Genomic DNA, 21,554 nt, shown 5'->3' with positions numbered 1-21,554 from the left:
CAAAATCAAATAGGGGTAATGCAGGAGTAGGTTTAATAATCAATAAAAAAAAATAGGAATGCAGGTAACCTACTACAAACAGCATAGTGAATGCATTATTTTGGCCAAGATAGACATGAAGCCCACGCTACGGTAGTACAAGTTTGTATGCCAACTAGCTCTGCAGATGACGAAGAAATTGATATAATGTATGATGAGATAAAAGAAATTATTCAGATAGTGAAGGGAGACCAAAATTTAATAGTCATGGGTGACTGGAATTTGATAGTAGGAAAAGGAAGAGAAAGAATTGTAGTAGGTGAATATGGATTGGGGGTAAGAAATGAAAGAGGAAGCCACCTGGTAGAATTTTGCACAGAGAATAACTTAATCATAGCTAACACTTGGTTCAAGAATCATGAAAGAAGGTTGTATACATTGAAGAAGCCTGCAGATACTAGAAGGTATCAGATAGACTATATAATGGTAAGACAGAGATTTAGGAACCAGGTTTTAAATTGTAAGACAGGGGCAGATGTGGACTCTGACCGCAATCTATTGGTCATGACTGCAGATTAAAACTGAAGAAACTGCAAAAAGGTGGGAATTTAAGGAGATGGGACCTGGATAAACTGACAGAACCAGAGGTTATAGAGAGTTTCAGAGAGAGCATTACAGAATGATTGACAAGAATGGGGGCAAGAAATACAGTAGAAGATGAATGGGTAGCTTTGAGAGATGAAATAGTGAAGGCAGCAGAGGATCAAGTAGGTAAAAAGACAAGGACTAGTAGAAATCATTGGGTAACAAAAGATATATTGAATTTAATTGATGCAAGGAGAAAATATAAAAATGCAGTAAATGAAGCACACAAAAAGGAATACAAACATCTCAAAAATGAGATCGACAAGGAGTGAAAAATGGCTAAGCAGGGATGGATGTAGAGGCTTATCTCACTAGGGGTAAAATAGATACTATCTACAGGAAAATTAAAGAGACCTTTGGAGAAAAGAGAACCACCTGTATGAATATCAAGAGCTCAGATGGTAACCCAGTTCTAAGCAAAGAAGGGAAAGCAGAAAGGTGGAAGGAGTATACACAGGGTCTATACAAGGGCAATGTACAATATTATGGAAATGGAAGAGAATGTAGATGAAGATGAAATGGGAGATATGATACTGTGTGAAGAGTTTGACAGAGCACTGAAAGACCTAAGTCAAAACAAGTTCCCCGGAGTAGACAATATACCATTAGAACTACTGATAGCCTTGGGAGAGCCAGCCGTGACAAAACTCTACCATCTGGTGAGCAAGATGTATGAGACAGGTGAAATACCCTCAGTCTTCAAGAAGAATATAATAATTCCAATCCCAAACAAAGCAGATGTTAACAGGTGTAAAAATTACCGAACTATCAGTTTAATAAGTCATACTAACCCGAATTCCTTACAGACGAATGGAAAAACTGGTTGAAGCTGACCTTGGGGAAGATCAGTTTGGATTCCATAGAAATGTTGGAACACATGAGGAAATACTGACTGTATGACTTATCTTAAAAAATAGATTAAGGAAAGGCAAACCTACATTTCCAGCATTTGTAGACTTAAAGAAAGCATTTGACAATGTTGACTGGAATACTTTCTTTCAAATTCTGAGGTTGGCAGGGATAAAATACAGGGAGTGAAAGGCTATTTACAATTTGTTATTCAATCTGTACATTGAGCAAGCAGTAAAGGAAACAAAAGAAAAATTTGGAGCAGGAATTAAAATCCATGGAGAAGAAATAAAAACTTTGAGGTGTGCAGATGACATTGTAATTCTGTCAGAGACAGCAAAGGACCTGGACGAGCAGCTGAATGGAATGGACACTGTCTTGAAAGGAGGATATAAGATGAACATCAACAAAAGCAAAACGAGGATAATGGAATGTAGTCGAGTTAACTCGGGTGATGCTGAGGGAATTAGATTAGGAAATGAGACACTTAAAGTAGTAAAGGAGTTTTGCTATTTGGGGAGCAAACTAACTGATGATGGTCAAAGTAGAGAGGATATAAAATGTAGACTGGCAATGGCAAGGAAAGCGTTTCTGAAGAATAGAAATTTGTTAACAACAAGTATAGATTCAAGTGTCAGGAAGTCATTTCTGAAAGTACTTGTATGGTGTGTAGCCGTATATGGAAGTGAAACATGGACGATAAATAGTTTGAACAAGAAGAGAATAGAAGGTTTCAAAATGTGGTGCTACAGAAGAATGTTATAGATTAGATGGGTATATCACATAACTAATGAGGAGGTATTGAATAGAATTGGGAAGAAGAGAAATTTGTGGCACAGCTTGACTAGAAGAAGGGACTGGTTGGTAGGACATGTTCTGAGGCATCAAGGGATCACCAATTTAGTATTGGAGGGCAGTGTGGAGGGTAAAAATTGTAGAGGAAGACCAAGACATGAATACACAAAGCAGATTCAGAAGGATGTAGGTTGCAGTAGGTAGTGGGAGATAAAGGAGCTTGCACAGGATAGAGTAGCATGGAGAGCTGCATCAAACCAGCCTCTGGACTGAAGACCAAAACAACAACAACTACAAATAGAACAAAATATAACTGGATGACTTCCTAATAATATACACCAGAACAAATCAAATGCAAAATAGGCAAACAACAATCTCAAATCTTATCTACTGGTGTGGTCTAAGTGTGTAAGGCTCCCTTAAAAGGCTTAATATGTCCCACTTGAATAATCAAAGTATTCACTGGCATTTGTATTTTAACATTGACAAGTAACATCATTTCCATTACTTGGTATGGTCCATGGTATCAGGTCAGGAATTTCTTTGTTTTGTCTTTTGGTGTACATGGAATGGTCATTAATACATACTGGCCAATCCTGTATCGCAGTAACTTCTTTACACATTGTCCTATCTGCTCCTGTTGTTGCAAGGCTTTCATATTTGTGAGTTTTACCTGTTGCCAACTATCTTGCAATTTCCAAGCAAACTTTTTTACTGATTCATCATTGAATCCAAATCTCATCTTGATCACTTCATAAAGTGAAGGCAATTTTCTCCCCTGTTTGTTGTTGTGGTCTTCAGCCCTGAGACTGGTTTGATGCAGCTCTCCATGCTACTCTATCCTGTGCAACCTTCTTCATCTCCCAGTACCTACTGCAACCTACATCCTTCTGAATCTGCTTAGTGTATTCATCTCTTGGTCTCCCCCTACGATTTTTACCCTCCACGCTGCCCTCCAATACTAAATTAGTGATCCCTTGATGCCTCAGAACATGTCCTACCAACCGATCCCTTCTTCTGGTCAAGTTGTGCCACAAACTCCTCTTCTCCCCAATCCTATTCAGTACCTCCTCATTAGTTATGTGATCTACCCATCTAATCTTCAGCATTCTTCTGTAGCACCACATTTCGAAAGCTTCTATTCTCTTCTTGTTCAAACTATTTACCGTCCATGTTTCACTTCCATACATGGCTACACTCCATACAAATACTCTCCTACATTACCTCATATGGCAAAATATCAGTAAACTTATGAACTTTAGAATTGTATGCTGCGGTTACAGAATTTAAATTATGTCCCAGTTTTCATGATTACTACTAACATAATAGCTCAATACCTTCAAAGTCATCTACCATTGACCTGAGGGTGGAAGGGGCATTCAAATTCAGAGCAGTCAACACAACTGCTTCACAAGATTGGACATGAATTTGGTTCCCTGGTCTATAATTAGTGTATCTGGAATGCTAAATGTGAGCAACCAATTATTTACTAATGTTTGAGCAGCTGTACCCACTTTTAATATCAAAAATTGAAACCATTACTTTATAAGGCAAGAAATGGTCAATTATAGCCAATATGTATTTATTTCCTACAGGTGTTTTATTAAATGGGTCTAAAATGTCCAAAACAAGTATTTCAGACAGTTTAGTTGCATCCAGCAGATGTTACAATGGAATCAGTCAGCGGTTATGATCAGTTCATTGTGCACAAGGTACACAGATCCTGACATGTTGCTCTACATCTTGTTTTCTAGTCCTCCACCAAAATTTTTTTTGGCAATTTGTCTATCAGCTGCACTTTTCTCATCATGGCCTGACAACATATGGTCACATGCTTGTGGCAAGACTTCATTCCAGAATACTGCAGGTACTACCATTCATAATCTGCACTTTGCTGTTCTGCACAGCAGGCAGTTGTGGGTCACGAACTGAGGTTGCAACTTGAATTGTTGACAGTCAGCTTCAGCAGGTTGAACGTTTTCCCATTCAGTGATGCTCCTGCCCAGTGCCTGTAGAACTTCAATTTTTCTGCTCAAATTATAGAAGTTAGAATGCCGTTTCTCCTGGCTTGTGTATTACTTCATAATCAAAGTCACCCAAACAGATGGCCCGACTTGTTAATCTGCAGCAAAGGTCTTTCAATCCCAATAACCATTTAAGAGCCGTGAGATCCATACCTTAAACTTTTGGCCATATAAGCAACAGCAGAAGTATGTAATACCATAGATTACTTCTACCATCTCCTTCTCATTCATGGAATAATTTTGCTTCGATTTTTTCAATTGTTGGGCTTCATATACTACAGGAAGCTCTTTACCATCTATATTCTGTCCTAAGACACACACAACAACCATACCGCTTGCATCACAAAACAGAATAAATTTGTTTTCAAAATTGGGGAATAATAAAATTGGATATGATCTCAATGCTCACTTTAAAGAATTGAATGACACCTGAAATTTGGTAGACCATTCAAATTTTGCTGTTTTCAGTAACAAATTGTTTAAAGGTCCAGCAACGTCAGCAAAATCCTTTACGAATCAAAGATAAAAATTACATAGGCTGATGAAACTCTGCCACTATTTAACTGTCTTTGGTGGTGAAAAATTCTGAATTGCTGTCACCAAATGTGGGTCTGTTCTCACACCTTCTATGCTAATTATATGCCCAGGATAATTTACTTCCATTGCTGCAAAATGACATTTATCGATGCTTAGTGTTTGTCATCCCATTCTCTAAGTCTTTTGAATATCTCCTCCAACCATTATACATGCTCTTCCATTTCCTTTGAAAACACTATCATGTAATTCAGATACATCAAACACTGCTTTGGTTTCAGTCCTCCACGTAGACCATCCAATAATCTCTGAAAAGTGGGAGGTATATTCTTGTGTCTGACAGGCATTTGACACTATTGAAAATGACCCCACACTGGGCAGTCAGCAGTCAGCACTCATCAATCAGGAATGACATGTGTTAAGAAGGGTAAGGTATTTATGTTGGCACTTCCCATGTGCTCCATGGCAGTGAGGATGGCAATGACATCATCATCATGTGCTCTGGTTTTTCTTCACTGTCAGCTCTCCTAGTGACTTCAGACTTTTGCAACTTAACTTTTCAGAGGCTCTTTTCTGCTGGCTCTACACCTGAATACTTGTTAAAGTTGCATTGTACCTAGCCTTTCTTACAAAATTCTGCTCTGTCACTAGTGTGACAGTACCTCTCGGCTTCCATGATGCTATATGCTCTGCTTGCAGACTTGGCCTCTTGTTACTTTCCCCATGCTGTGGCAACTTCCATGTTTGCAGTAAATCACGCAGCAATTCTTCCTGACTGGCAGTCTATTAGTCATTAACACAGGTGGTCTGGCTTCCGGGAGCTGCCAAGGTAGAATATGGATGAACTTTTAGTGTCTGTCAGGGATAGTATTCTGCGGCATAACAGTATTTTGCATACCTTCTTAAAAACATGAATAATGATTTTAAAAAAGAATATGTCCAAACTGTATTGGTGAGATTTAGAGATGAAATGAATGTGCATCATCACTGTGCTAAAATCAATATGAATAAACTTCATGCAGAAAAAAATGTGAATAGCTGACAAAGCAAAATACACCAAAATTTCCACCCTTTTCTGATTCATGGTAAAAAGTGATGTGCCAGGATGAAATTATAGAACTGCTGCAAGAAGAACATAGTGTCATGCTGTAAAACATAAAGAGATTTAGAAACATAAATATGTCACTCTTAACACATCCTGGTGGGAAATTCAAGTTATGATGTATATGAAAATATGCAAACTGTTAGGTCTAAAACAACCAGTAAATAAACTAGCACACGAGTTGGAAACACAGTAAATTTGAAGTAATAAATCACTGTGTACTAAATTATTCACAGCATATTAAAAACAAAATGTAGTGCATTGGTAACAAATAATCAAGAAGACAAAGTTCTTACTATAAGTGGTAGCCATGGAACAAAACTGTGAAAACTTAATTCAGGACAGTCCATTCTGTAAAGAATTATAATGCCTGGTTCAAGAGTAAGGATGACTGTTTCTATCAAGACATGGTTGATGTGTTGTGATGTGAATACACGAAAAAAAATTAACTTATAAATAGATGCATAGTGCCAACTGCATATTCAGTAAGGTTTATGACCTCAGTCAGTTCACACATCCTGCGATGATGCATTCAATTGTTTTAGATCACACTCTTGTTAAAAAGAGCTTAGTAAAAGATTTGTTTTTGTTGTCTGCAATGTCATGAGGAAGTTTTAAGAAAATGTTTTACAAGGAAATAAACTTGAAAACAGCACAGAGTACTTCAGTCGCAATGAATGCGAATCTGCCCCATGACAATATCTCCAATCATCTTCAGATTATCAATGAGACAATGTGAAAAGATAAGTTCACTTATTTGTTATTTGCAATTATTACCTCCCAAAAGAGACTTACAGTAGAAAATATTAGGTTGGCACATAAGTTCGGAGCATTTTTCCACAAATTTAATAAACACAACAGACACACATCTGATACATATAGCAGAGACTTTAGTCATCAATAACATATTCTCCCTCACTATTAAAAACAGTTTACTAACGCTGGGGAAACTCTTCAATTCTGTGACTGTAGAAATCAGGTTGTTTTGAGGCAAAGAACTTGTCAAGGCATCTTCAGAGTGCATTTTCATCTGGAATGAAGTATCTTCAAGGTTGTTCAATAGAGAAGGGAAAAGATGAAAACCTGAGAGTGCAAGTTCACATGAATAAGGTGGGTGTGGAATGACTTCCCAAACCAACACTATACAATGTATTTTGTCAGTTTAGCAGAATGCAAGCAAGCAGTATCATGGAGAAGCAACACTTTACACAGTCTTCCTGGTCATTGTTCTTGGATTGCATCTGCAATATGTCGTAGTTGTTGGTAATAAATGTCAGCAGTGATGGTTACACCTAAGGGAAGCAATTCATAGTACACCACACCATTGCTGTTCCACCAGATGAATAATAGTATCTTTGGTGGATGCACCCAGGTCTTTGTATAGGGAGTTGCTGCTTTGTTTGGGCTCAATCATTTCTTTCTTTTCCTTACGTTAGCATGCAGATACCATTTCTTCTCACCAGTAAGAATAAAGGACAGGAATAGTTGGTGTTGTTCGTGAGCCAACTGAGGATGTGTAAACAGAGAAACACACATTGCCACCCACTGATTTTGTGATTTTGGCTTAGAGCATGTGATACCTACACACCCAATTTTTGAATCTTCCCCACTGCATGCAAATGTTGCATGATGGTGGAATGACCACAGTTCATTACATTTGCCAGTTCTTGAGAACACTTACATGGTTCACTGTGGAATAATGCATTTATAAAATATCTTCATCAAACCTCAAAGTCGCCCTGAACATGGAGAATAACTAATGTCAAAATGATCCTTCTCCGAACAATAAAATCATTTTATTGCTGTGCTCTGTCTAATGGCATTATCCTCACATGTGGCACAAATATTTTTGGCTGCCTCCACAGTTACTACCATGCTACTGAACTCCAACAGAAGAACATGTCAGAAATGTTTCAATTTCTCCACTTGGCACTCCATGTTCTAGCATCCACAGCTCCACTCACTATCTCCAAATGACAAACTGACACTATGTAACCTCAAATGGCAACAGTGAACTACAAACAAAAAATCACAATCCATAAATAAACCCGTATCAAACATGCAAAACAAAAACACAACAAACTTACGCGCCAACCTAATAAGTTCTTAAACACCAAGTGTGCCAAACAACACAATTTTAATGACCCATGCTGAATGTTTTACTTAAAACCTTGTAATTAAATTTTCCCTGAGACATTATTGTAGATGTTATTTAAAACCATCTGGAAATTTTGCAGAATGAAACAGTATAATTTATATAGCTAATTTTGGAAGTAATATTGCAACCTGAAGCTGGTAACTGAGTTGGCTGTCTAAACATTGTGCAAAAGACGAGCACAATAACTTGGTTGAAAACCTGAAAGCACACTATTAATGAATAAAGCACTAATTAATTTTTTTCACTCAGATAAAAAATGAAAAACATTAAATGTCCTGGAGACATAAGAATTCTACATAACTCTAAAGCTATAACCAGATGTAATTCTAAATGAAAATACTGGCAACACACAAAAGCAATAAACCTTCATTAAGTAGCTGGTACAGGAAATACACTTTAACCTTATTTGGTACATGCACCACTGTAGTCAATGCTGGTCCCAGTGTGAAGAGATTATGAGTGATATACTTATTTGCCAAAAACATCACCACTCTAGTTTCAGCTCTCTAACCACTGAGGCACTCTTTTCTGCAGAGGTTATTATCTATTAACACATGGGTATAATGTCATTGAAATAAGTTTTCTGAACACGTAAATTCACTGCTCTTCTTTTCACTAATGTTCTAACTTATTGTAAGTTCCTGTTTATGAATCTGAACCCATTCCTGTGTCATGGGTATATGGAGACCATATTACTAGTTAAATTTATTTATCTTTAACCCCTTTCACCAATGATTACATTGGAGGAGAATTCGATGAAAGCAGAGGGGAAACTTCAAGCACCATAGGTTGACTTGGAAGGCAATCATCTGCCCCTGTGGCACATCCAGTGTGGTATAATGGGCATCTGCACTTGCTCTCTTCACTGTGTTACTAATTTTCTCACAATATTTGAATAATTGAAAACCCACAAGGGAATAACAACAGTATTATGAAAAGGATAAATTATAATGCAACAGGATGGATAAAAAGGTATTCACCAAGTGACAGCAGAATACACATATAAAAGAATATTATACTTAGGCAAGCTTTTGGAGCCAGTGGCTCCTTCTTCAGGTAGAAGGATTGAAGGGCAAGGAAGGATGGAGGGGTGAAGGAGAAGGACTGGAGAGGTCTAGGAAAAATGGTGGATTTGTTAAGTCTCCCCTGACCAGCAGCTCTGGGTGACTTTTCCGAAATCTACCCCTTTTCCTAGACCTCTCCAGTCCCTTTCCCTCACCCCTCTTCCTTGCCCTTTAATCCTTCTGACTTAGGCAGGAGCCAGTGAAAGCTTCCTAATTATTACCTTCTTTTACATGTGTGTTCTCGCAATGCTTGATGAGCAGATTTTTTTTTATATATCCAGTTACATTATACTGTCAAAAATTGATTGTTTTCTTTGTTATAAAAAAGGATAGATTGCTACACACTGTATAGAGACAATCACAGACAGGCATAAGGAAAAGACTGATATATATTTAAGCTTTTGGCCAAAAGGCCTTCTGCTACAGTAGAAAACACACACACATTCATTCAAACACAGCTCACACATACACAAGTGTAGTCATTTGTCTGTGAGTTTGCTTGTGTGAATGTGCATGCATTTTCTACTTCTGAAGGAAATCTCTTCATATTTGCTTTTACAAGATATGATGGACTAACTGCATTGTATGACTGAAATAGTCAGAAAGAAAGGATTATTAGTATTTAAAATGATTTCTTCTAATACTGCCTATGAATGACAAAAGACATAAGTTGTAAGCTAGTTTATCTTTGCAATTACCATTAGCTGTCCCAATACCACCAGCTTGCATGTGTGTAGATATAGTAATTTTCTGTGTCAACGTTTTCAGATATACTGTAAAGAAAATCAGAAAGCTGCCTGTGGTACTTTGCACACATCTCACATTTAAGCACATGGTGCACACTTTTATGTTTAATTTCTTACATTTTCGATTCAAATAGGTAAACAAGGCACTCTATGCTTAACATAAGGGGCTCATCATTAGAACTGACACAATACTCAGCAGACAGACATAATGTTTTTGCATCATGGACTGCCTTACCACATGTTTTCTTGTGCTAAAATGTCATCATGCTATAATCAAAACATTGGCATTTTAAGCATCACAATGGGTTTTTTATGTGGACCTCTATGAAGCCTGCACAGATAAAGCCTGTAATGATGAATTCAGAGACAATTTGACTGTTGAAGTTCAGAACAAAAGTTTGTCTAATCTGTAGCTCATGATTTACCTTTCTTGATACACTCATGACACTAATGACACTAAATGTGGACTATTGTTTTGTAATTTCATTGTTTCCATGAAGCCTCATTCTTCTTGCAGTTTCATTGTTATTCAACTCTGTTAAATCAGTTGTTTGTGAAGACATCTTTCATTCAAAAGTAGTGTTGTCTGATACTGTCAGTTGTTTTTATTTTTAGAGATTTCTCTAATGCGACTTTTTCATGTTTGAACACATTCTTGTATATGAATGTAGGTTTTTGGAGTTACTTAGCCTTTATCAGCAGTCCAGTTGCACTGATCACCCAAAATTATTTGCGAATCTGGTGAGAACTACCAGCAGGCGGCCTAGGCTACTAGCAGTACTTTCTTTCCTCTTTCTCTCTCTCTACATCTACATCTACACGATTACTCTGTAGTTCACAGTTAATTTCCTGCCAGAGGGTTCACAGAGCTCCTTCAAGGTATTTCTCTATCATTGCACTCTTGAACAGCAAGCTGGAAAAACGAGCATTTAAATATTTCTGTTCAAGCTCTGATTTCTCTTATTTTATCATGATCATCATTTCTCCTTCTGTACGTGGGCACCAACAGAATATTTTCGCAATTGGAGGAGACAGCTGGTGACTGAAATGTCATGAAAATGCCCTACTGCAATGAAAAATACCTTTGCTCTAGTGATTGCCACCCCAATTCATGTACCATGTTCATGGCACTCTCTCACCTATTTTGCGATAACACAAAATGAGCTGCACTTCTTTGAACTTTTTCAATGTCCCCTGTCAGTCTCATCTGATGTGGATCTCACAAAATATGGCAGTAATCCAGAAGAGGATAGACAAGCACGGTGTAACCAGTCTCTCTAGCAGACCTGTTGCACTTTCTGAGTATTCTATCAATAAATCAGTCTTTGGTTTCCTTCACCCATAATATTATCTATGTGGTCTTTCCAATTTAAGCTATTCATAACTGTAATCCCTAAGAACATAGTGAATTCACAGCCTTTAGAATTGTGGAATTTATCATGTAACTGAAATTTAGTGTTTTTCTTTTAGTTCTCTCTCTCTCTCTCTCTCTCTCTCTCTCTCTCTCTCTATATATATATATATATATATATATATATATATATATATATATATATATATCTCTAGCATTAGTTGATGTCCTGTTGGTCTGAGTAGTTAGAGAAGCAAAACACACTCCATGCAGAGCCACAGTTTTTCAGCCAGAATGGCTGACTTCCATGAGGTTTTTACCATGTAGAAAACTCCAAGGGTCATGTGTGGCTTTATCAATACACCACAAATTCAGGGAGTATCAGCCCCATAAAAGTGCTGACAGGCTTCTCCATGTAATAAAATGGAACACCTACAGCCATCCCTATGATGTTATTTATTAAGTAGCTCCCAATTTTTTCGCTTCAGTAGACCATCTTCTGCCCTTAACTGACACTGAGGGTGTTAACTCTAATCTTATACATGATTCCTCAGTGCCTAACATATACGAACTGGTTTTCACATACTACCTGTAACCAACAGTGTTGTGTTTCCAATCATCAACTACCAACTTGGTATTTGATGGTTGGAGATACAACATTGTTGTTACAGGTGGTCTGTGACAACCAGTTCATATATTTTGGGCACTGAGGAATCATGTACATGATTAGAGTTAACCCCCTCAGCATCAATTATGGCCTAGAGATGGTGTACTGAAATACCAAAACTAGCAGCCCTGTAACAAATATCATCGTAAAGATGGCTGTTGATGTTCCATTTTATTACATAAGCGAATGGCCAAAGTCCCTCAACCTTCCAATCAAAAGGATGGACATATAAAAACTAGACTCTAGTAGGTAGCTTTTGTAGGAGGTACTTAAAGGCAGTTTCAGTTTTAGGCTCCAGCAATTTGTGTGGCTTATAGAAGCAGTTATGATAATGAAATTCTACACTTTATTCTGAAAAAATGTTCATTGCCAACTTCTCGTGTTATATAAGCTGGTAGCTTGTGGTATTCCTTCAAACTCTAGACAGACCTGCATAGTCTTTGTGAATACTATTCTAGTGAACCAGCCAAAAACCAAGCAGTCTACTGTCTACATATAATCCAAGATGAATTGTTAAAAGAAAGTTGCCTCTAAGATGACCATATCATACACGATATTGTCACACTGAAACCACAATCAAGTCCAAATCCAAGGGTATTCTAAGTCTACATCTACAGTTACACACTGCAAATCACCAAGAAGTGCATTCATTTGTGAGTAATACAAAGAGGGTTGTAGTACATCATTGGAATAATCATTTAAATCCAGTTCTTGAAACTTTGTGAATAGACTTTCTCCAGACGGTTTACGTCTGTCTTTAAGAGTCTGTCAATTCAGCTCCTTCAATATCTCTGCGACACTCTCCCATGCATTAAACAAACCTGTGACCATTCAACTGCCCTTCTCTGTATACACTCAGTAGCCCGCAATTGAGAATTACAAATTATCTAGGAATAAATGAGATGACTAACCAAGAGGCAGAAGCACTGTGTCGTCGATATATACACAAAAAAAGGTAGAGCTTTGCTAGCTTTCAGAATGAACTTCCTTTTTCATGCTTGTCCTACAAGCTTCAAAAAGGAAGTTCATTTTGAAAGCTAGCAAAGCTCTGTACATTTTGTTTGAGTACCTACAGACGACACAGCACTTCTACCCTTCAGTAAGTTGTCTCCTTTATTCCTACATAATTCAATATCCCCTGTTAATCCTATGTAGTACAGGTTCCACACACTTGAGCAATAATCTATAACCAGTTACACAAGACATCTGTAAGCAAACTCTTTTGTAGACTAATTGCATTTTCCCAGGATTCTTCCAATACACGAAAGACTACCACCAGCTTTACCAATGACAGCATCCATGTGAGCTTATCCCTACATAGTGTTACATCCATGTATTTGTAGGAGTTGGCTGAATCCAACAGTGACTAACTGATATTATATTCAAAGGATACTATTTTTTTCGTTTTGTGAAGTGCAAAATTTTACATTTCTGAACATTCAGAGCAAATTGTCAATCTTTGGGCCACAATGAAATCTTATCAAGATCCAACTTAATATTTATGCAACTACTCTCAGATAGTACTTCACTACAGATAACTGTGTCATCTGCAAAAAGACTTATTTTATTATTAATATTACATGCAACATCATTAATATACAATATGAACGGCAAGGGTCCCAACACACTTTCCTGGGGCACACCCAAAGTTACTTCAACATCTGACAATGACTCTCCATCCAAAATAACATGGTGTGTCCTCACTACCAAAAAGACCTCAATCCAGTCACAAATCTCACTTGATACCCCATTTGATCATACTTTTGACAATAAGCAATCAGGAAACACTGCATCTACCTAGTTGCCTTGAATCAGAATTTCAGTATGCCATGTGAGAAAAGTGCAAGTTGGGTTTCACATGATCAATATTTTCAAATCCATGCTGGCTGGCATTGAGGAGATCTTTCTATTCAAGATATCTCATTAAGTTTCAGCTCAGAATATATTCTAAGATTCTACAACAAATTGATGTCAAGGATAATGGACAGTAGTTTTGTGGATCACTTTTACCACCCTTCTTGACGACAGGTGGGACCTCTGTTTTTTTTCCCAAGGATTGGGCACCTTTTCTTGTTTGTGGGATATACAATAGAGTATAGTCAGAGGAGGGTGTAGTGCAGCCACAAATTCAGTATAGAATCTGATAGGAATTTCATCAGACCCTGGAGCTTTGATCAATTTTAATGATTTCAACTGTTTCTCAACAGCACAGACACTACTACTTATTTAATCCATGTTTTCAGTGGTACAAGGATTAAATTGGGGGAATTCTCCTGGGTTTTCCTTTGTAAATGAACATCTGAAAACAGCATTAAGTGTTTCAGCTTTTGTTTTGCTGTCTTAAATTCATTTTCTGTCTTATTCGCTAGTGACTGGACACTAACTTTGGTGCCATTAACAGCCTTTACATATGAGCAGAATTTTTTTGGGTTTTGTGAAAGGTAATTTCACAATGTTCTGCTAGAGCAGTCACTAAAGACTTCACAAATTGCTTTCCTGGCAACCGAACAGGTTTCATTCACGATCTCTCTACCTATAATCCCATGATTTGTTTTACACCTACAGTCACTCGCATTATGAACTGTTCTACTGTGCACATATCTGTCCACTACATAGTCAACTATTCTTTTAAACTTGAGCCAGAGTACCTCTATGTGCTCCTGCAATGTGTTGAATGTTTCAAGTTCCTCACTGAGATATGAATCTACCGATATTTTATCTAGTTTCTTCTTCTTCTTGTTTCGAATAGGCCAACTTTGGACACACTTGTTCGACTGTTGTGCTTTGATCTTTGCCCAGTACTGTCACATCCACTGCTTATGTAACTCCTTCCTTTCTTCTGTCCAGCAGTACCTTTGCTTTGGGGCTTTTCCCGAAATCCTCGGGCGTCCTTCAGGGTATGTCTCAGAGACTGTCTGTTATGGAGATCAGTTATTCCCAGTTCTGTAATGTCCTTTTCAGTTTCTGTCAGCCAAGTGGTGCAAGTCTTCTTGTCTTGCCAGAACATGAACTGATGGGTGGTCAAACTGTTTGGAGGCAATCTTGCAACATGGCTATAGGAAGCTACCCTTCTTTTTCTTGCACAGTCAGAGAGCCTCTCGTTATGTTCACAGAGCTCTGAGTTATGTTACCTTCTGAATTCCCCATCTACTTCTACTGGGCCTAGGATCTCCTTGAGGATTCTCCTCTTTCTGATTTCCAATTTTTCAATCAGACCTCTCCGGTTCATGGAAAGACATTCCATGGCATACAGGGTTCTTGGTCGTATGACGTAAGTGTAGTGCTTAAGTTTCAGGTTGCGTGACAGGCATTTTTTGTTGTAGGTGTTTGTAGTCAGTTGATAGGCTAGTTCCAACTTGTTGACTCTCATTGATAATGACGTTTTCTCTGATAAGTTAGGTTCTTTTCATTCACTGAGATACTTAAACTTCTCAGTTCTTTTTATGTTTCCCTGGTCTAGTACATCTCTCTGTTAGCTTCTTTGATGTTTGTGAAGAACTCTGTTTTCTCCAGCAATACTTGAAGACCCACTTTCCCTGCCTGTTTTCTGAGGCAGTTTACCTGCATTGTTGCTATTTCAAGAGAATCGGCAATCAGTGCCATGTCATCTGCAAAAGCCAGGCAATCTACAATCAGTCCTTCGATTTTACAGCCCAGGTAGACACCACTCTGAACACCCAAACTTGCCAGTTCCTGGCACCATTCTCTCACAACCTTTTCAAGAACACAGTTGAAGAGAAATGAGGAGGGTCCATCCCCTTGTCTCACTCTAGTTCTTATCTCAAAGCTTTCTGAGATCTCACCTCTAAATTTTGCCTTGGAATGGGTGTTGGTCAAGGTTTCTAGAATGAGTCTGCAGGTTTGGTTGTCTAGTCATAGTTCCTGAAGAATTTTGTCAAGTGTTTCTCTATCAACAGAGTCATAGGCCTTCCTGAAATCAACAAAGGTGACAACCACCTTGCATTTTCTCATCTTGGAGTATGCCAGTACAGTTTTAGGGTTGAGGATGTGCTCAGCATAGGATCGGGTCTTCCTGAAGCCTCTCTCATATTCTCCCAGCTGACTACCCAGTTGATCTCCTGCCCTTTTTAGTAATGCTTTGGAGAGAATCTTGTATGAAATTTGCAGTAGTTGTTCATCAGTAAAATCTTCCTTTTTGTGAAGCGGATGGATCAGAGCCATGTTCCAATCAGGTGGTAATTTCTCTGTTTCCCAGATATCCTGGATGATCTCAGTGAGCTTGCCCATTGCATTGCTTCCAGCACACTTCCAGAGTTCAGTAATGATAGAGGCCTCTCCAGCTGCTTTATTATTCTTAAGAAGTTGAATGATTTGTCCAAATTCTTTCAATGAAGGAGGCAGCGAGTCTGGGTTTGGTGGGGTTGTTTGTATTCAAAGTCTTCACTGGATGGATCACAGTTGTGTAGGATTTTAAAGCACTGAGCTAACAGGTGGCAGTTGTCGTCCTAATTAAAAACTATTTTGCCCTGCGAGTTTCTGAAGTGGAGGCCTGGCAGATTGTATTTTCAAAGTGTCTGCTTGAAGGTTCTGCAGAAATCTTTGGTGTTATTCTTAGCGAAGCTCTCGTTGATTTGGGTTAGTTGGTTTTGTGTGAAGGTCCGTTTGGTTCCTCGAATTACCTTAGCTGTAACCCTTCTTTGTCCCAAAAAGTTCTCCCAGTTTTTATCTAATTCACTGATCATATATACCTTTCTGCTTGTTTTAGTTGTCCTTTGCATTTTGGTAACTATTGTTGCCACAACCACATCAAGGCCACTTATATCAGTTTCAATGTGGACATCTTCATATTGGTCAGGTCTATTTGACGGCATTATAACCAACATATTTTCATCAAGAGTGGGGTCCAAACTATTGGTTCTAGGTAGTTTTCAAAGAAGGCATTTTGTAATGTTTCAGTCTTGTCACACCCACCGCTAACAAAAGTACAATTTTCCCAACTGATTGTTGGATGATTAAAGTCTCCACTGATGATTAGAGTATGACTCGGAAACTTATGTACAAGTGAAATGAGGTTTTCTCTTAAGTTTTTGGTTACATCGGGAGATGAGTCTGGTGCACAATAGAAGGATCCAACTACCATTTTATGCCCATCCCTGATACTGAGACTTGTCCAAACAATCTTGCATTCAGCTTCGGTTTCTGTCATGCTGGATTTGAGTTGTTTTACTGCAACAAACACACCACTTCCATTTCCCATTAGATTATCCTATTGATAAACACTTAAATTTTCCCTAAAAATCTCACTGGTATTAATTTCAGGTTTCAACTATTTTTCTGTACCTAGTGTTATGTGAGCTTCAACTGCTTTTCAAGAGCACTTCGAACTCTGGCATTATTTTGCTAATGCTTCAGTAGTTAATCACTATGATTTTAATATTCTCACATGTGGGAGGCATTTCTTCCAATCTCATACTGGTACTTCTGGGTTTCTTACACCTATCATCATCTGGTTTTGATGGAGAGTTGTCCTAATCTAGAAAGTTCTTGTGCGCACTTCATACAGTCAGCTAACTAGGTAGTGTGTACTGCACACCAGACAAAGTCTAGGAAGTTACAGTTTAGCTTGTTACAGAACCTTTGAAGTTTCTGATTCAGTCCCTCCACTTGACTCAGGACCCAGGGGCCATGATCAGTTCTGGGGGCCATGCTGCAAATTGTGTGCTTCACTGAAACTCCGTGTGCAAGGCTGGTTTTCTGAACCCTCTCTACCAGTTGCTGGAATGATCCAAGTATTCAATGAATTACAGTGCAACCCACAACCTGCCAGTCAGTGACAATAAACACATCACACTGCATCCATCACAGAACACGGCAATATGTAATCTACATAAAAGTTTAAGTAAATATGTCTCCCTTTATCATACCATTATTACTTAAGCTAAAGGATGGTTATACCTTCTGCTTTCTGAGTGCTGTATATGTAGATATCAAGGAATCACTCACGGATAAAGAGATTCAAAGTACTTAATGGTGTATGAAGTAGCTGACACTTCACATCTGAGGAGATATGAAGATGAATTCATTACAAGAAAGATTTGTGAAGTACGAGTACCACATACTGACCAAAAGTAATTGAAAATTAGAATGTTTGTTATAAGTTTAAAAGAATTGGTTTTGTCTGCTTATTGATTACTTGCATGTATTTATTTATTTATTTATTTATTTATTTATTTATTGTTCCGTGGGACCACATTTAGGAGAAGTCTCCATGGTCATGGAACGAGTCAATACATGAAATTATAACACGATTGTAGAAACAGATAAAATGAAACAAGTCGTTAGTTTAAATAAAGAAAATCAAGAATGTAACACTGAAATTTGCTTAATTTTTTATCTCTTCCAGGAGCTCCTCGACAGAATAGAAGGAGTGAGCCATGAGGAAACTCTTCAGTTTAGACTTAAAAGTGTTTGGGCTACTGCTAAAGAGCCAAAAATACCCTTTTTGAATCAGAAGAATTACCCCAAAAAATAATACCATATGACATAAGCGTATGAAAATATGCGAAGTATACTACTTTTCGTGTTGAAATGTCACTTATTTCAGATACTGTTCTAATGGTGAATAAAGCGGCATTTAGTTTCTGAACAAGATCCTGAACATGGGCTTTCCACAACAGCTTACTATCTATCCGTACGCCTAGGAACTTGAACTGTTCCGTCTCGCTTATAACATGCCCATTCTGTCTGATTAAAATGTCAGTTCTTGTTGAATTGTGGGTTAGAAACTGTAAAAACTGAGTCTTACTGTGATTTAGCATCAAATTATTTTCCACAAGCCACGAACTTACTTCATGAACTACATTATTTGATAATGTTTCAATATTACACACAAGATCCTTCACTACCAAGGTGGTGTCATCGGCAAACAGAAATATTTTTGAATCACCTGTAATACTAGAAGGCATATCATTTACATAAATAAGGAACAGCAGTGGCCCCAGCACCGACCCTTGGGGAACGCCCCATTTAACAGTGCCCCATTGGGACTGAACATCATTACCACTCTCAATATTGCGGAGGATTACCTTCTGCTTTCTGTTCTTAAAGTAGGAGGCGAACCAATTGTAAGCTACTCCCCTTACTCCATAATGTTCCAACTTCTGCAGTAATATTTTGTGATCAACACAGTCAAAAGCCTTCGTTAAATCAAAGAAAACACCTAACGTTCTCAACCTTTTATTTAATCTGTCCAAAACCTCACAGAGAAAAGAGAATATAGCATTTTCAGTTGTTAAGCCATTTCTAAAACCAAACTGTACATTTGACAGCAAATTATGTGAATTTAAATGCTGCAGTAACCTTGTATATACAAGCCTCTCGATAACTTTAGCAAACACCGATGGCATAGAAATAGGTCTATAATTGTCAACATTATCCCTGTCTCCCTTTTTATAAAGTGGCTTCACTACCAAGTACTTTAATCGGTCAGGAAACCGACCACTGCTAAAGGAAAAGTTACAGATATGGCTAAGTACTGAGCTAATATACGTGGAACAATACTTCAGTATTCTGCTAGATACCCCGTCATATCCATGAGAGTTCTTGGTCTTTAGTGATTTAATTATTAACTCAATCTCCCTCTTGTCAGTATCATGGAGGAGCATTTCAGGTAACAGTCTCGGAACACTTTTTTCTAAGAGCGCTATATGATTCCCTGTTGGGACTAGGTTTCTATTTAGTTCACCTGCTATATTCAGAAAGTGATTATTAAGTACTGTACATATATGCGACTTATCAGCAACACGGACATCCCCACTACGCACTGATTCTATATCCTCGACCTGTCTCTGCAGACCAGCCACTTCCTTTACGACTGATCATATGGTTTTAATTTTATCCTGAGACTTAGCTATTCTATCTGCATACCACATACTTTTTGCCTTCCTAATAACTTTTTTAAGCACCTTACAATACTGTTTGTAATGGGCTGCTGCATTTAGATTTTGACTGTTTCTAACGTTTTGATATAATTGCCACTTTGTTCTACAAGATATTCTTATCCCTTTAGTCAGCCACCCAGGCTGCCTGTTTGTGCTAGTACCCTGTTTTAAACGTTCTAACGGAAAGCAACTTTCAAAGAGCACGAGAAAATTCTTGAGGAAAGCATTATATTTATCGTCTACTGTATCAGCACTATAAACATCTTGCCAATCTTGTTCCTTGATAAGGTTTACAAAAGTCTGTACAGCAACTGGATCAGCTTTCCTAAAAAGTTGGTAACTATATTTAACATGTGTTGAAGCACAAAAATCTTTTAGACTTAAAATTTGTGCATCATGATCTGAAAGGCCATTCACTTTTTTGCTAACAGAATGCCCTTCTAATAATGACGAATGAACAAAAATATTGTCTATGGTTGTTCTACTGTTCCCTTGCACTCTCGTTGGAAAGAATACGGTTTGCATAAGATTATATGAATTAAGGAGGTCTACCAGCATCCTTTTCCTTGCACAATCACTTATACAATTAATATTGAAGTCACCACATATAACTAACTTTTTGTATTTCCTATAAAGTGAACCAAGAACCTCCTCTAGCTTTAGCAAAAATGTTGTGAAATCGGAGTCTGGGGATCTATAAATAACAACAGTAAGAAGTTTAGCTCCACTAAATTTAACCACACCTGCACAACATTCAAACACCTTTTCAGTGCAGTACTTTGAAACATCAATTGACTCAAATGGGATACCGTTTTTCACATACATGGCTACTCCCCCACACCGCAAAGAGCTCCTAGAAAAGCTGCCAGCCAACCTGTATCCTGGTAAAGGAAGCCTCTGAATTATCTCCTTATTTAAGAAGTGTTCAGATATACCAATAATTTCAGAGTCAACATCTATAAGCAGTTCACTAACTTTATCTCGAATACCTTGTATATTTTGATGAAATATACTAATTCCCTCATTAATCGGATACCCAAGCTTTGTAGAAAGTGGTTTCTTTGTTAGAGAGACTTCCCTTAAGCAGGAATACCTATCATCTGACTTCAATCTAAAAAAGGTACAGCTCTAACACCCACAACTACCGGAATTTTCCCATGAGTGATCCAACCACCCCCACCTATGCTGTCACCTATAAGTTTTGCCAACCTCCCCTTCCCATACCTGTTGAGGTGCAGGCCATGTCTAGTGAAACCCGTCCTGCTGATAGACTCCACCGACACCACTGAAATGTGACCCATGCCTTCTGTCATCAGCGCACCCCCAAGTCTCATGTTATTACGCCTGACGGCTATATTAAGATGAGGCCGATCGTGACGCTGAAACAGTTCCACGAAATGCACATTCGTGTTGCCAGTCTGAGTGGCTATCTTTTCCAGGTCACCATCTATGTCATACTTCCCATCCCTATCAATACTATTACCAGCCCCACCCACAATCACTACCTGATCCTCTTTAGTAAAATCCCTACATAACCCCCCTATGTTAAAAGTCACCTGAGCCAATCCTGCATTAGGCTTCACAATGCTGGTGACCTGGTACTCACTCCCCAAAACTTCCTGCAACTGCTGGCCTACACCTCTACCATGAGAACTACCTAACAGCAGAACCTTCTTCTTTCTCTTAGACTTTGCAACTGTCACAAATGAGATGGAAGTAAAGCATACAGGTGGCTCTCA

At 38.2% G+C, this 21,554-nt stretch overlaps 1 protein-coding gene across 1 annotated transcript in view; it reads right to left on the bottom strand.

The window, feature by feature from the left end:
* LOC124594244 (ATP-dependent 6-phosphofructokinase-like) overlaps positions 1–21,554 on the bottom strand; it is a 426,583-nt gene that overhangs the window by 170,690 nt on the left and 234,339 nt on the right. The gene's annotated exons all lie outside the window — the stretch shown is intronic.

This window comes from Schistocerca americana, chromosome 1 (genome assembly GCF_021461395.2).
Source record: "Schistocerca americana isolate TAMUIC-IGC-003095 chromosome 1, iqSchAmer2.1, whole genome shotgun sequence".
Taxonomy (NCBI): domain Eukaryota; kingdom Metazoa; phylum Arthropoda; class Insecta; order Orthoptera; family Acrididae; genus Schistocerca; species Schistocerca americana.
The sequence above is the reverse complement of the archived record's forward strand: the minus strand, read 5'-3'. Positions and strand labels throughout refer to the sequence as shown.